General features: G+C 34.9%; 1 pseudogene; it reads left to right on the forward strand.

Moving 5' to 3' along the window:
* Window positions 1–933: 933 nt before the first annotated feature.
* Window positions 934–3,060, forward strand: LOC134362571 (heat shock protein HSP 90-beta-like; annotated as a pseudogene).
* The last annotated feature ends 8,401 nt before the right edge of the window (window positions 3,061–11,461 follow it).

Below are 11,461 nucleotides of genomic sequence, written 5' to 3' on the forward strand. Positions count from 1 at the left end.
AAGGTAATATTATCAGTAATAGTAATAGCTAATACATGTAAAGTATTCACTCTATGCCAGGAACTATTCTAAGCACTTTATATATTATAGCTCATATCGTCTTTAAAACAGCATCATGAGGTAATTTCAAACATCTTTATTTCAACAGATAAAAGACAAGTGAACAGATACAATGTAGTTGGGGAGGGAGGGAACGGGGGGGAAGAGAAACAGGTAAAGGGACATGAAAATAAGCTACAATGTATATTGAGAAGTTAAAATAAATAAGTAAATTGGCACTTGTTAAGTGGCAAAGCCTGGATTCACACTCAGACATTTTGAATCTATGCTCACAGCCACTATGCTGTATTGTCTAACTACAAAAAGAAGCAAAGTAGATCAGAGAGAAACAATGTCCACTAGCTTATATGCAAAGGAAATTTTCAACTCAAAAAACTGAAGGGTAGAAATATATAACTAGAATTTGTAAACTCACTTAAACCCAGTAGAAAATAAAAAAAAAATTTAAAAAATTAAAACAACCCCAGAAAGAATCCTTCCCTATCCTGGATGAGTTTCTGCTTAAATCTATTCAACTCTTGGTGTTCATGGCCAAGAAAAGTTTCACAGCTATCAGTAAAAATGCCTCTGTTATTTGGATGATAATTTATTCTAAATCCTAGAAGTAAAACACCAACAAAGAACATGTTCCTGAATACTGATAAATATTTCTTGTTCATAGTTTATTAGAAAATCTTTTCTCTTTTTAAAAAAAAATTATTGTTTATTATTAGCATATACATTCTTACAAACCATGATATTTATTTATGCGTGTTGCCTGACCTATCACTTCCCAACCCGCCTTGAGTCTCTCCTGTGCAGCGCTGGTGATGCGTGCAAGTCAGACACAATCCCAGATCTGCTCTCTAGTGCTTGCTGCTCTTTCATTTCAAGATGCCTAAAAAAGTACACCATGGAGAGGAGGACGTGGAAACTTTTACCTTTCAGGCAGAAATGGCCCAACTTATGTCTCTCGTTATCAATGCCTTCTATTCCAAAAAGAAATTTTCCTTTGGTGGTTGATCTCTAGTGCATCTGATGCCTTGGACAATATTTGCTGTGATAGTCTGACAGATCTTTTGAAGTTAGAGAGTGCTAAAGAACTGAAAATTGACATCATCCCCAAGCCTCAGGAACACTCCCTTACTTTGGTAGACACAAGCATCACAACAACCAAGGCTGATCTCATAAATAATTAGGGAACCATTGCCATGTCTGGTACTAAAGCATTTATGGAGGCTCTTCAGGCTGGCATCTCCAAGATTGGGCAAATTGGTGTTGGCTTTTATTCTGCTCACTTGGTGGCAGAGAAAGTGGTTGTGATCACAAGGCACAACAATGGTGAACAGTACGCCTGGGAGTCTTCTACTGGGGGTTCCTTCACTGTACATGCTGGCCATGGTGAGCCCATCAGGCAGCGTACCAAAGTAATCCTCCACCTAAAAGAAGACTGGGCGGAGTACATAGAGGAGATGCAGGTCAAAGAAGTGGTGAAGAAGCACACACAGTTCATTGGCTAGCCCATCACCCTTTATTTGGAGAAGGAAATCAGTGGTGATGAGGTGGAAAAGTAGAAAAATGAGAAAGAAGAGGAAGATAACTATGATGAGGAGAAACCCAAGACTGAAGATGTGGGCTCAGATGAGGAGGATAAAAGTGGTAAAGAAAGGAAAACAAAGAAGATAGAGGAGAAGTATATTGATCAGGAAGAACTGAACAAGACCAAGCCCATTGGGACCAGAAACCCTGATGCCATCATCCAGCAGGAATATGGAGGATTCTACAAGAGCCTCACCTGTGACAGAGAATACCAATTGGCATTTAAGCAGTTCTCTGTAGAAGGTCACTAGGAATTCAGGGGATTGCTATCACCCCTCATCAGGATCCTTTTGACCTCTTCGAGAACAGGAAGAAAAAGAATGACATCCAACTCTATGTCCATCATGTATTCAACATAGACAAGTGTGATGAGTTGATACCAAAGTATCTCAACTTTTCCAGGGTGTGGTCGGCTCTGAGGACCTGTCCCTGAACGTCTCCCAAGAAATGCTCCAGCAGAGCAAAATCTTGAAAGTCATTCACAAAAACACTAAGAAGTGCCTTGAGCTCTTCTCTGAGCTGGAGGAATACAAGGAGAGCTACAAGAAATTCTATAAGGCACTCTTTAAAAAATCTAAAGCTTGAAATTGATGAAGACTCCACTAACCTATGATAACCTTTCTGAGCTGCTGTGCTAACATACCTCCCAGTCTGGAGATGAGATGACTTCTCGGTCAGAGTACCTGATTCGCATGAAGGAGACAATACCATCTATTACACCACTGGTAAGAGCAAAGAGCAGGTGGCCAACTCTGCTCTTGTGGAGCAAATGTGGAAGCGGGTTTGATGGGAAAAGCCTCATGTGAGTTACCAAGGAGGGTCTGGAGATAACTGAAGATAAGGAGAAGAAAATGGAGGAGAGCAAGGCAAAGTTTGAGACCCTCTGCAAGCTCATGAAATTAATCTTGGATAAGAAGGTTGAGGTGACAGTCTCCAAGGCTTGTGTCTTCACCCTCCCTGCTGCATTGTGACTAGCATCTATGTCTGGACAGCCAACATGGAGCGGATCATGAAAACCCAAGCCCTTAGGGACAACTCTATGATGTGTTACATGATGGCCAAAACTCACCTGGAGATCAACCGCAACTACCCCATTGTGGAGATGCTGCAGCAGAAGACTGAAGACTATAAACATTATAAGGCTGTCAAGGGCCTGGTGGTGCTGCTCTTTGAAACTGCACTGCTGTCCTCTGGCTTCTCCCTTGAGGACCTCCAGACCCACTCCAACAGCATCTACCATGTGATCAAGCTAGGCCCAGGCACTGATGAAGATCAAATGACAGCAGAAGAACCTAGTGCCGCAGTTCCTGATGAGATCCCCTCCTCGAGGGTGCTGAAGATGTCTTTCACATGGAAGAAATAGAAGGAATTTCTACTCAGAAACTTTGTGCCCTCTGTATAGTGTCCCCATGGCTCCCATAGCAGCCTTGAGTGGACCTGGTCCACCTGGCTCCCTCTGCTGATGTCTAGTTTATTTTTTCTCTCCTGTCCTTGTGGCTAAGGCAGGAAACAAGGGCCTCAAGCCCTATCCCTTCCCTAATTTGAACCACGGGGTTGGATGTTGTATATTGTGGGAGGTTTTTTTTTGTTGTTGTTGTTGTTTATTTTGTTCTGAAATTAAAATATGCAAAATAAAGAAGATTCAATTAAAAAAAAGAAACTGTTCATTATATCCTTTGCTACTAACATACAAAATGGTTAGAGACTAACTGGGAAAATAAGTTAATAATCTTAATAAACATGATTTTCTGTTACTACTCCTAGTATGATTTTTTTGTTTTATTATTTGTGATATGGCATTTGGGACTAACTTAGTCTCTCCCAGTCAATGTAACAAAATACTAGGAAGCAAATCTGCTCACATCCTGATCTTGGACTTTTCAGCCTCCAGAATTATGAGAAATCAATGTCTGTTTTAAGCCACCAGTCTATGGTATTTTTTTATGGCAACCCATCCAGATGAATATGGATTTAATCTTATAACTGGAGGAAATCAAGAAGGTTGATAATAACTGCAGAATCAGTAAGGTTGGAATAAGATAGTCCCTCATGAATAGCTCATTGAGAGTAGAAGCTGGGCTTAGAGCATGTAAGGTACAAACTGAACAATTTTCGAGTCCTCGTCAAAAGTACCAAGATCTAGGAAAATGTTTGGCTCATGTATAGAATGACCCCCAAAAGCAGGAGCTACATAAAAACTGTTTGCAACAAACATTCAGATTATACCCAATATCAGGCCCTCAGCCACAAGAGCGATTGAAGCTCCCTTCTCTGCTCTCACTCAATGAGCTTCTCTACCAATTCTAAGTTTCTGCTACTGATGGAGACTGTAGAAAGTAGGGATTTCTGAGATTCTCCATAGAACAAATTATTTTATTTAGTTATCTCAAATACAACTTTTCCAAAGTAAAAGTTTAAATTGATCATTTATTTTTAGTATAACAACCTTCCATCTGTATCATACATATCAGAGCTTCAGTCACCACTGAAAAGAGTTTTCAAAAAGTATCATGTAAAATTTTGTATAGGTCATAGCTTCATGGAGCCTGATTACTGTACATGTTGGAAATTGTCAATATTTTCAAAATGATTGCAACTGGGGTAAAATCTCAGGCAGACAACATAGTAACTTTCCCACTTATGCAAAATATTTCATTACTGCAACAAAATACATTTGAGCACTGCTGCCAAGCTTGAAAGTGATCCATTTAAGAATATGAATGAATACATTTTTAAAAATTGCATCACTCAGAAGTACGCAAAGAAGTTAACTGGTGGCCTCAAGATTTAACTACATGGCCTGACACCAGATCCTACACCCTTATTTTTATTTAGTATCTCGTTTTGAAGCTAAATGAAATACATGGAATTTCTCTGATGTATGTGTTTTGTGTATTGTATCATAAATTCCAAGAAAATCATTAGCATAAATATGCCACAAAGATAAATGTCTTACCAGAATAGTTACATTTAACATTGTAAAGTAGGAATGCGTTATTCTTTAGAGTCACTTAGTAAAATAGTGCTCTTGCCCACAATGTTTGATTTGTGATATGAATTATAAAAGTAGGAAAAATTTCACTGGTATAAAAATCAATATTGTTAAGATGTTAAGTGCCCCCAATTTGACCTATGAATTTCATGCAAAAGTTGTCCTTATTTTTTTTTAGCAACTTACAAGGTGATTCTAACATTCATATTAATTTTTTTAGTATAGAATAGCCAAAACCAACTTTGAGAAAAACCAGAGTTGGAGGATATATACTACTTCATTTTCAGACTAATTAAAAAGCTACATTAAACAAGATCATATGTAAAGTTCTAGTTATACAAATAGATTGGTGGCACATAAATAGATACAAGCAAATAGAAGTTAATTTTAAATAAAGATTCAAAGAAAATTCAGTAGAAGATAGATTTGTCTTTTCAATAAATGGTGCTAGAACAGAGACATTTTAAAGTAAAAAAATAAACTTCAATTTATACCTCATACCATATACAAAAAGTAATTTAAAATGGATCATAGACCCAAATGTAAAAACTACAAAACTTTCTAGAAATATGTAGAAGAAAATCTTTGTAAACTTCGATTAAGCAAAGATTTTTTAGATACAACAGCAAATCTCAATCTATTGAGGAACAAAGTGATAAATTGGATTTCATTGGATAAAAAAATTCTGTTCTCCAAAAAATACTGCTAATATAATGACAAATGAGTTATAGACTGAAAGAGAATATGTGTGAATCATATATTTGAGACAACACTTGACTCCAGAAAAAATATAAATAACTTTCAAATCTCAACAATAATAAAATACGAAAGCAAAATCCCTTTAAAAATGGGCAAAACATATAATAGACACTTTATCAAAGAAGATACATGGATGTCAAATAAACACAAAAAAATTCAACATTATTTTTCATTAGGGGAATGTAAGTTAAAACTATAATTTTATTCTATTGCAAACCTATTAAAATGTCTACAATTAAAAAGACCGACTACATCAAGCATTGGTTGGGATGTGTAGAAGTCCCATATGTTGCTGCTGGGAATGTACTCAGTTTGGAAAAGAGTTTTGCACTTTCTCAAGAAGCGTTTTCCTACCATAGGACCCAGCCACCCCACACCTACTACATATCTTGTCAAATAAATGAGAGCAAATATCTATAGAAAGACTTATACAAAAATGTTCAAAGCAACTCTATTTATAATAGCCTCAAATTGGAAGCCCAAATGTTCATTAAGATGTGAATGCATAAACTAATTATGATATATTCATACAATAGAATACTAATTAGCAATAGAAAAGAATGAACTATAGTTATCAGCAACAACATAAATGAATCTCAAAGTATCCTGAGTGAAAGCAAACAGATAAAAAATGCATTCTGTATAATCCCATTGATATAAAATTCTAAAAAGTGAAAACTAATCTATATTAACAGAAAGCAGAGCAGTGGTTGTCTGAGATTACTCAGGAGCTTGAGTGAAGGGTGATGAATAGGTTCATTATCTTGATTGTAGTGATGCTTTCACTGGTGTATACCTAAGTCCAAAATGTATGAAATTATTCCTTAAAATGTGTATTTTATTGCATGTCAATCATATCTAAAGAAAGCTCCTTTTGAAAAATGCAAATTTGATTTACTAGGCATAAATCTCCTCTAGATACAAGGCTAAGCATATTTAAAAGTTTTCTGTTTCATCTTAGGTAATACACCATCCTATGGTTGGCTTAAGCCACTAACGCAGTCTTGAATCAGTAATGAGAATGTGTCCAGTCAAAACAAACAAACAAAAATTACTAGTGGGACTCCATAACCAGTGGCTTCCCAGAGATGATGCGGTCTTTTCCCACTCCACCCTGTCTCTCATGACCACACACCTCCGGTGAATAAACTGGCTTTGGCATTGTTAGCAGGTGTGCCTGAGAATCGAGAGTCTTCTTGCATGTTATTGTGCTATGCGCTGTTGTTGCCCATCCTGAATCCTTCCTTAAAGACAATAAACCTAATGGTATATCTAGTGAGTTTGATTGTCTGTTAGAACCCAAGACCACTACTGTTTGTTGAGCAGAATGGGCATTGCATATGTTTATTCATGAATTACTTAATCATTTCCATCATTATCTATTGAGTTCTTATCACAGTTTAATATTTACTCCTCTGTGATGGTTAGTTTTTTTTTTTTAATGTCAACTTGGCTAGGCTACAATCCTCAGCTATTTAGTCAAACACCAACCTAGCCATTACTGATTGCTGTTAAAGAATTCTATAGTTGTGATTAAAGTCCATAAGTAGTGACTTTAAGTAAAGGAGATTGTCCTAGATAATTCAGGTAGGTCTGACTCAAATAAAATGAAGACTTTAAGAGCAGAGCTAAGGCTTCTCTGAAGAAGACTACGTGCTAAATGTAAAAAGAAGCTTGAGCTAGTATTAGGGAGTTCCAGCCTGTCATTACTGACAGCCCACCAATATAAATTTTGGACTTGCCTTGCCAGCCTCCACATGGAGTATGCCAATTCCTTGAAATAAATTGCTAAAAAAACATTCAGCAATTTATTTCTGTTTGTATTTCTCTGGCTGAGCCTGAAATGATACATTCCCTCCTCCTGTAAACATGACAATTATTTCTTAAACCAGTAGTGTTTATATTAAGTACGTAACTATCATACAAATTAGTAGACCATGATTGTGTGTGTGTGTTCTCTCCTGTTTTTTTTTTTAAAAATATTTTTGGAGCCAGTTGTTTCTACTTTTTGAATAAAATTTGCTTAGCTTTCTGTGTACCCACTTTTAATTGAATTCAAAGATTTCAACCAATCTAACGAAATCTTGGCCTTTATGTTTAAGAATATTATCTATAATTTCCTATTTTAAGTTTTGGTATAGGCTATCTTCTCACAGCCATCTATTCACCACCTCTAATCTAGACTGGTTCCCTAGAACTGGTGGATGGCGACCATCCTGGGACTTCCCAACACTTCTTCCTGTCAGATCTCAAGTCTTTTTTCATCTTGATTCAATCTGCCATCCTGCAGAAGCACATTCTTTAGCAGCATTTTCAGAAAGGGTATGTGATAAGTACAGTTGTTTTTTTAGTTTTTGCATGCCTAAAAATGTCTTCTAATTTCATGTTTGATAGTTTAGATGAGAAAAAAAAAAATGTTTAAAAATCATTGTCTTTAGTAACTCCAAAGCATTGCTCCAGTCTTTTTGCATCTTGAGTTGATGTTGAAGAGGCTGATGCTATTTTGCATACATAATGCGCTTTGTTAACATTTCTCTGAAATGCTTAAGCCTTTTTTTACAATTATTCTGAAACTTCACTATGATGTGCTTTATTGTAAATTTTGTGTGTGTGTACATTTTTTGATGTAATAAATATTTAAATGTTAAAAGCAAAATCTTGAATACTCTTAAAGTCAATAGAGATAAATACTTTTGCCATGAAATAGAGAAGAATTTTTTAAGTAAGACAGCACAATAAAAATTAATGAAAAAGACTGATATGTTTTACTTTTCTTAAAAATAAAAAATTCTGGCCATACAAAGTGTAAATGGAGAGGCTATTAACCTGGAAAAAAAAAAAACGTGCAATAAATAAAATGGACAAAAATATCAGTATCTGAAGTATATATTATTCCTACAAATCAATAAGAAAAAGATAGATAAGACAATAGAAAAAAATGGGTGAACACATGAAGATGAAATCTAGTAAATCATATAATGAATTTAAAATGTGAATGTAACAGTTGAGCAGACCTGAAAGAAATTAGTGGCTTTTTGGTACAGATGATCTATTGCAGGGATCTATTGTGTGTTTCATACACTATGGTCATTTCAGTTTTTCAAGTGCATATACTTTAATATTGCACATTAGGTGGGAAAGGGATAGGGAACTGGAAAAAAAAAAAAAGAAGCATCTTTGCAATTGATGCTCTAAGAATAGGACACAGGAGAAAAGTCAAAATCCTATATGTTGTGTTCCAAGACTTAATGTTATCTCATTTTTCTTGCTTAGTCATTTGAGAGATTTCTATAATTTTGTTATGAATAAGAGAACCAGATCTCAGGTTTACCTTTCTCTTCTACATCCCTCGTAATCACTATCTCATCATTTTTGTCTCTTGTTTTCATTTTAGTTTTATCAAGTATTTGATTCTTTATTTTGCCATGATCTCGGGATGAATATTAACAAATCTTATAAATTACCTTCTGCCTACACCTTTGCCAATTGCTTACAACTTTTCCAGATTTTATTTGTACTTTGACAGACAAAAAATTTGGGAGAGTGTTTTTGCTATATATATATATATATATATATATATATATATATATATATATATATATATATATATATATATATATATATATGTTGTTGTTGTTTTTTTCTCAAGTGATTCAGGAACTGCACATCTTGATTTTTGTTCTACTAATGGCAAATCTAAAGCAAAAATAGTTGAAATTCATGTTTTTTAATCAAAATCCCAGGATTATAAGTTATAAAATGATTTTCATGCTGAATCATTCTTTAGGAAAATCTTATTTTATAGGATTATTTTTCCTCTTTACTATCTACTTCCCATAATTTTTCGATGAACTATTTTTTTGACTTCAGATTGTTAATTTTTGACATCATGTATTTTTCTTTTAAAAAAATTTTTGACAAGTGTCATTTTTCATAACCATATTTACACAAACTATTAACGCGATGTTTCTGATTGTGTTGTTCGTCACCTCTTCTTTCAGACCATATCTTATGCATAAGTGAGATCCTGATTTGCATTTATCTTTCTACTAGCAAGAATCACTTGAAGATATATGTAATGCTTACATGTCAGAGATCCCTGTTCTTTAGTCTTTGCAAAAATTACAAACTGGGCTTATATTTTTTAACCTGTTCATGAACTTGGGTCTTTAAGACACTGTACATATTTTTCCATTATTTTATGACATAATGTTGTATACAAAACTCTGACATTAATTTAATTTTGTTTGCACTTTTCGGTAGCTTGATCATTTTTCTTATTATGTGATTGTAGCTTTTTTTTTCTGTCTTTTTTTCTGCAAACTTCAGAAATTTGATTATAGCATCTAGTTGTATAGCTTTGTAATTAACAATTCCAATAATTCAGAATACAGAAAATAATATATTTTCTCATGTTTCTTACAACGATATTGCATAACTGGATGACATTTTGCTTTGATTTTCTGGAGTGAACTATTTCTATTGGATATCTATATTTTAAGAGAGCAAGTTCTCATTTTATTTTGCTATTTACTTAAAGAGATATGTTTTTATACTATGTCCAAGATTTGGATTTGAGATCGTTTTAGTTCCGAACTATGAATTATAGGCTCATGTTCAAAACATTTAGTCTCAGACACAGGCAAGAAAACATTTATATTTTTGGTGGTTTTATTTCTCTAAATAGTGAATTGGCAGAGTATAGCTTGTGGGCAAGGCCAAATTGTCTACCACTTGATTTTTCCAATGATGTTTATTGTTACACAGCCATGCCCGTTTGTTTGGGTGTTGTTTAAAGCTACTTTTACACTACAACAGCAGAGTTAAATAGTTGCAAAAGAGAAAGTGCTATATGGCACAGAAAGCTGAAAATAGTTGCTATTTGGCTCTTTATAGGAAAAAATTGCCAAATCCTGATCTTAACAGTTGATCTGTTTGCCTCATAGGACTGGGAAGAGACTACTAAAAGTGTAAGTGGTGCACTAGGAACTTCGACATTTTACAAATCGTTTTTTCATCTCAGAGGTCAAAGTCCATATCTCACTGAACACAGACACCCATCTTTGAATGTTGTGATAGCCCCCACTGGAAGCCAGCTTCCACAATGCTTTTCACCTTTACTCAACGTGGCATCTGCAGCAAGGTGGGACTTTGAAAATACCCTGCAACCGAGCATAGCCTGCCAACCCATTTAAAAGCTCTGCTACCCTGACTGTGAGACCACTTTTTGCATTTCTCTACTTTCTTTCTATATTCTTTATATACATGGGCTCATGGGCTTCTTAGGTCTCTCTCAACTAATCCCACCTTCATATCTGAATAGCCATCATAAATTTTGGCCCTAATAATGTACACTTACTTGTTTTCTAACCCAGATAGTAGTATTCCTTATTTTATGCACAGGAATTTAGCCTTGCAAACTATTGTTTAAACTGAATAAGTAATTTCACTGAGCTTATAAACATTTTATTATGAAAACAGCTGTAGCAATATTCTCACAAAATGTGTCTATAACAGTAAAAAGTTTAAGAATCACTATGTTTGGGAAATAATTAACAATAACTGTTAGACACTGTGGGCAAAACAAGAAGGAAATAAAAGTCATGGCCTTTTTCTATTAAAAATTCCAATCTCTCTCTGGAAATAGAAATAATATTTAAAAAGCAATGAACTTGGTTATTAAAAGAGCAGCTAAATTTAGGCATCAAATAGAAAGACCTGGGCTAAAAACTGGAGATACCACTGACTGTGTGGCCATGCATTAACTCTCCAGGTTCTTTATTTTTATTTAAGCTTAATATCCTTCAGTATGGACACTATGGCAATTGCCCTTGACTTCAGCCCTTTTTTTGTTTTCTATTTCTGAGAATCCCCTAAAGAGACTTAAATCTCCTATAAGCCACACCACTGCCTGATCTAGCAGCCTAACTGTCCTCCAGGCCCCAATTCTGCTGCATATACTTGTTTTTGTCTAAAATTGATTATAGAAACTTAGTCCTCTTTTAATTTTCCCACTGCCTATTTCCAAAGCTCCTGGATCAAAACTCCTCAGGAGATATGGTTTAATTCACT

This window comes from Cynocephalus volans, chromosome 14, assembly GCF_027409185.1.
Source record: "Cynocephalus volans isolate mCynVol1 chromosome 14, mCynVol1.pri, whole genome shotgun sequence".
NCBI classification, from domain to species: Eukaryota; Metazoa; Chordata; class Mammalia; order Dermoptera; family Cynocephalidae; genus Cynocephalus; species Cynocephalus volans.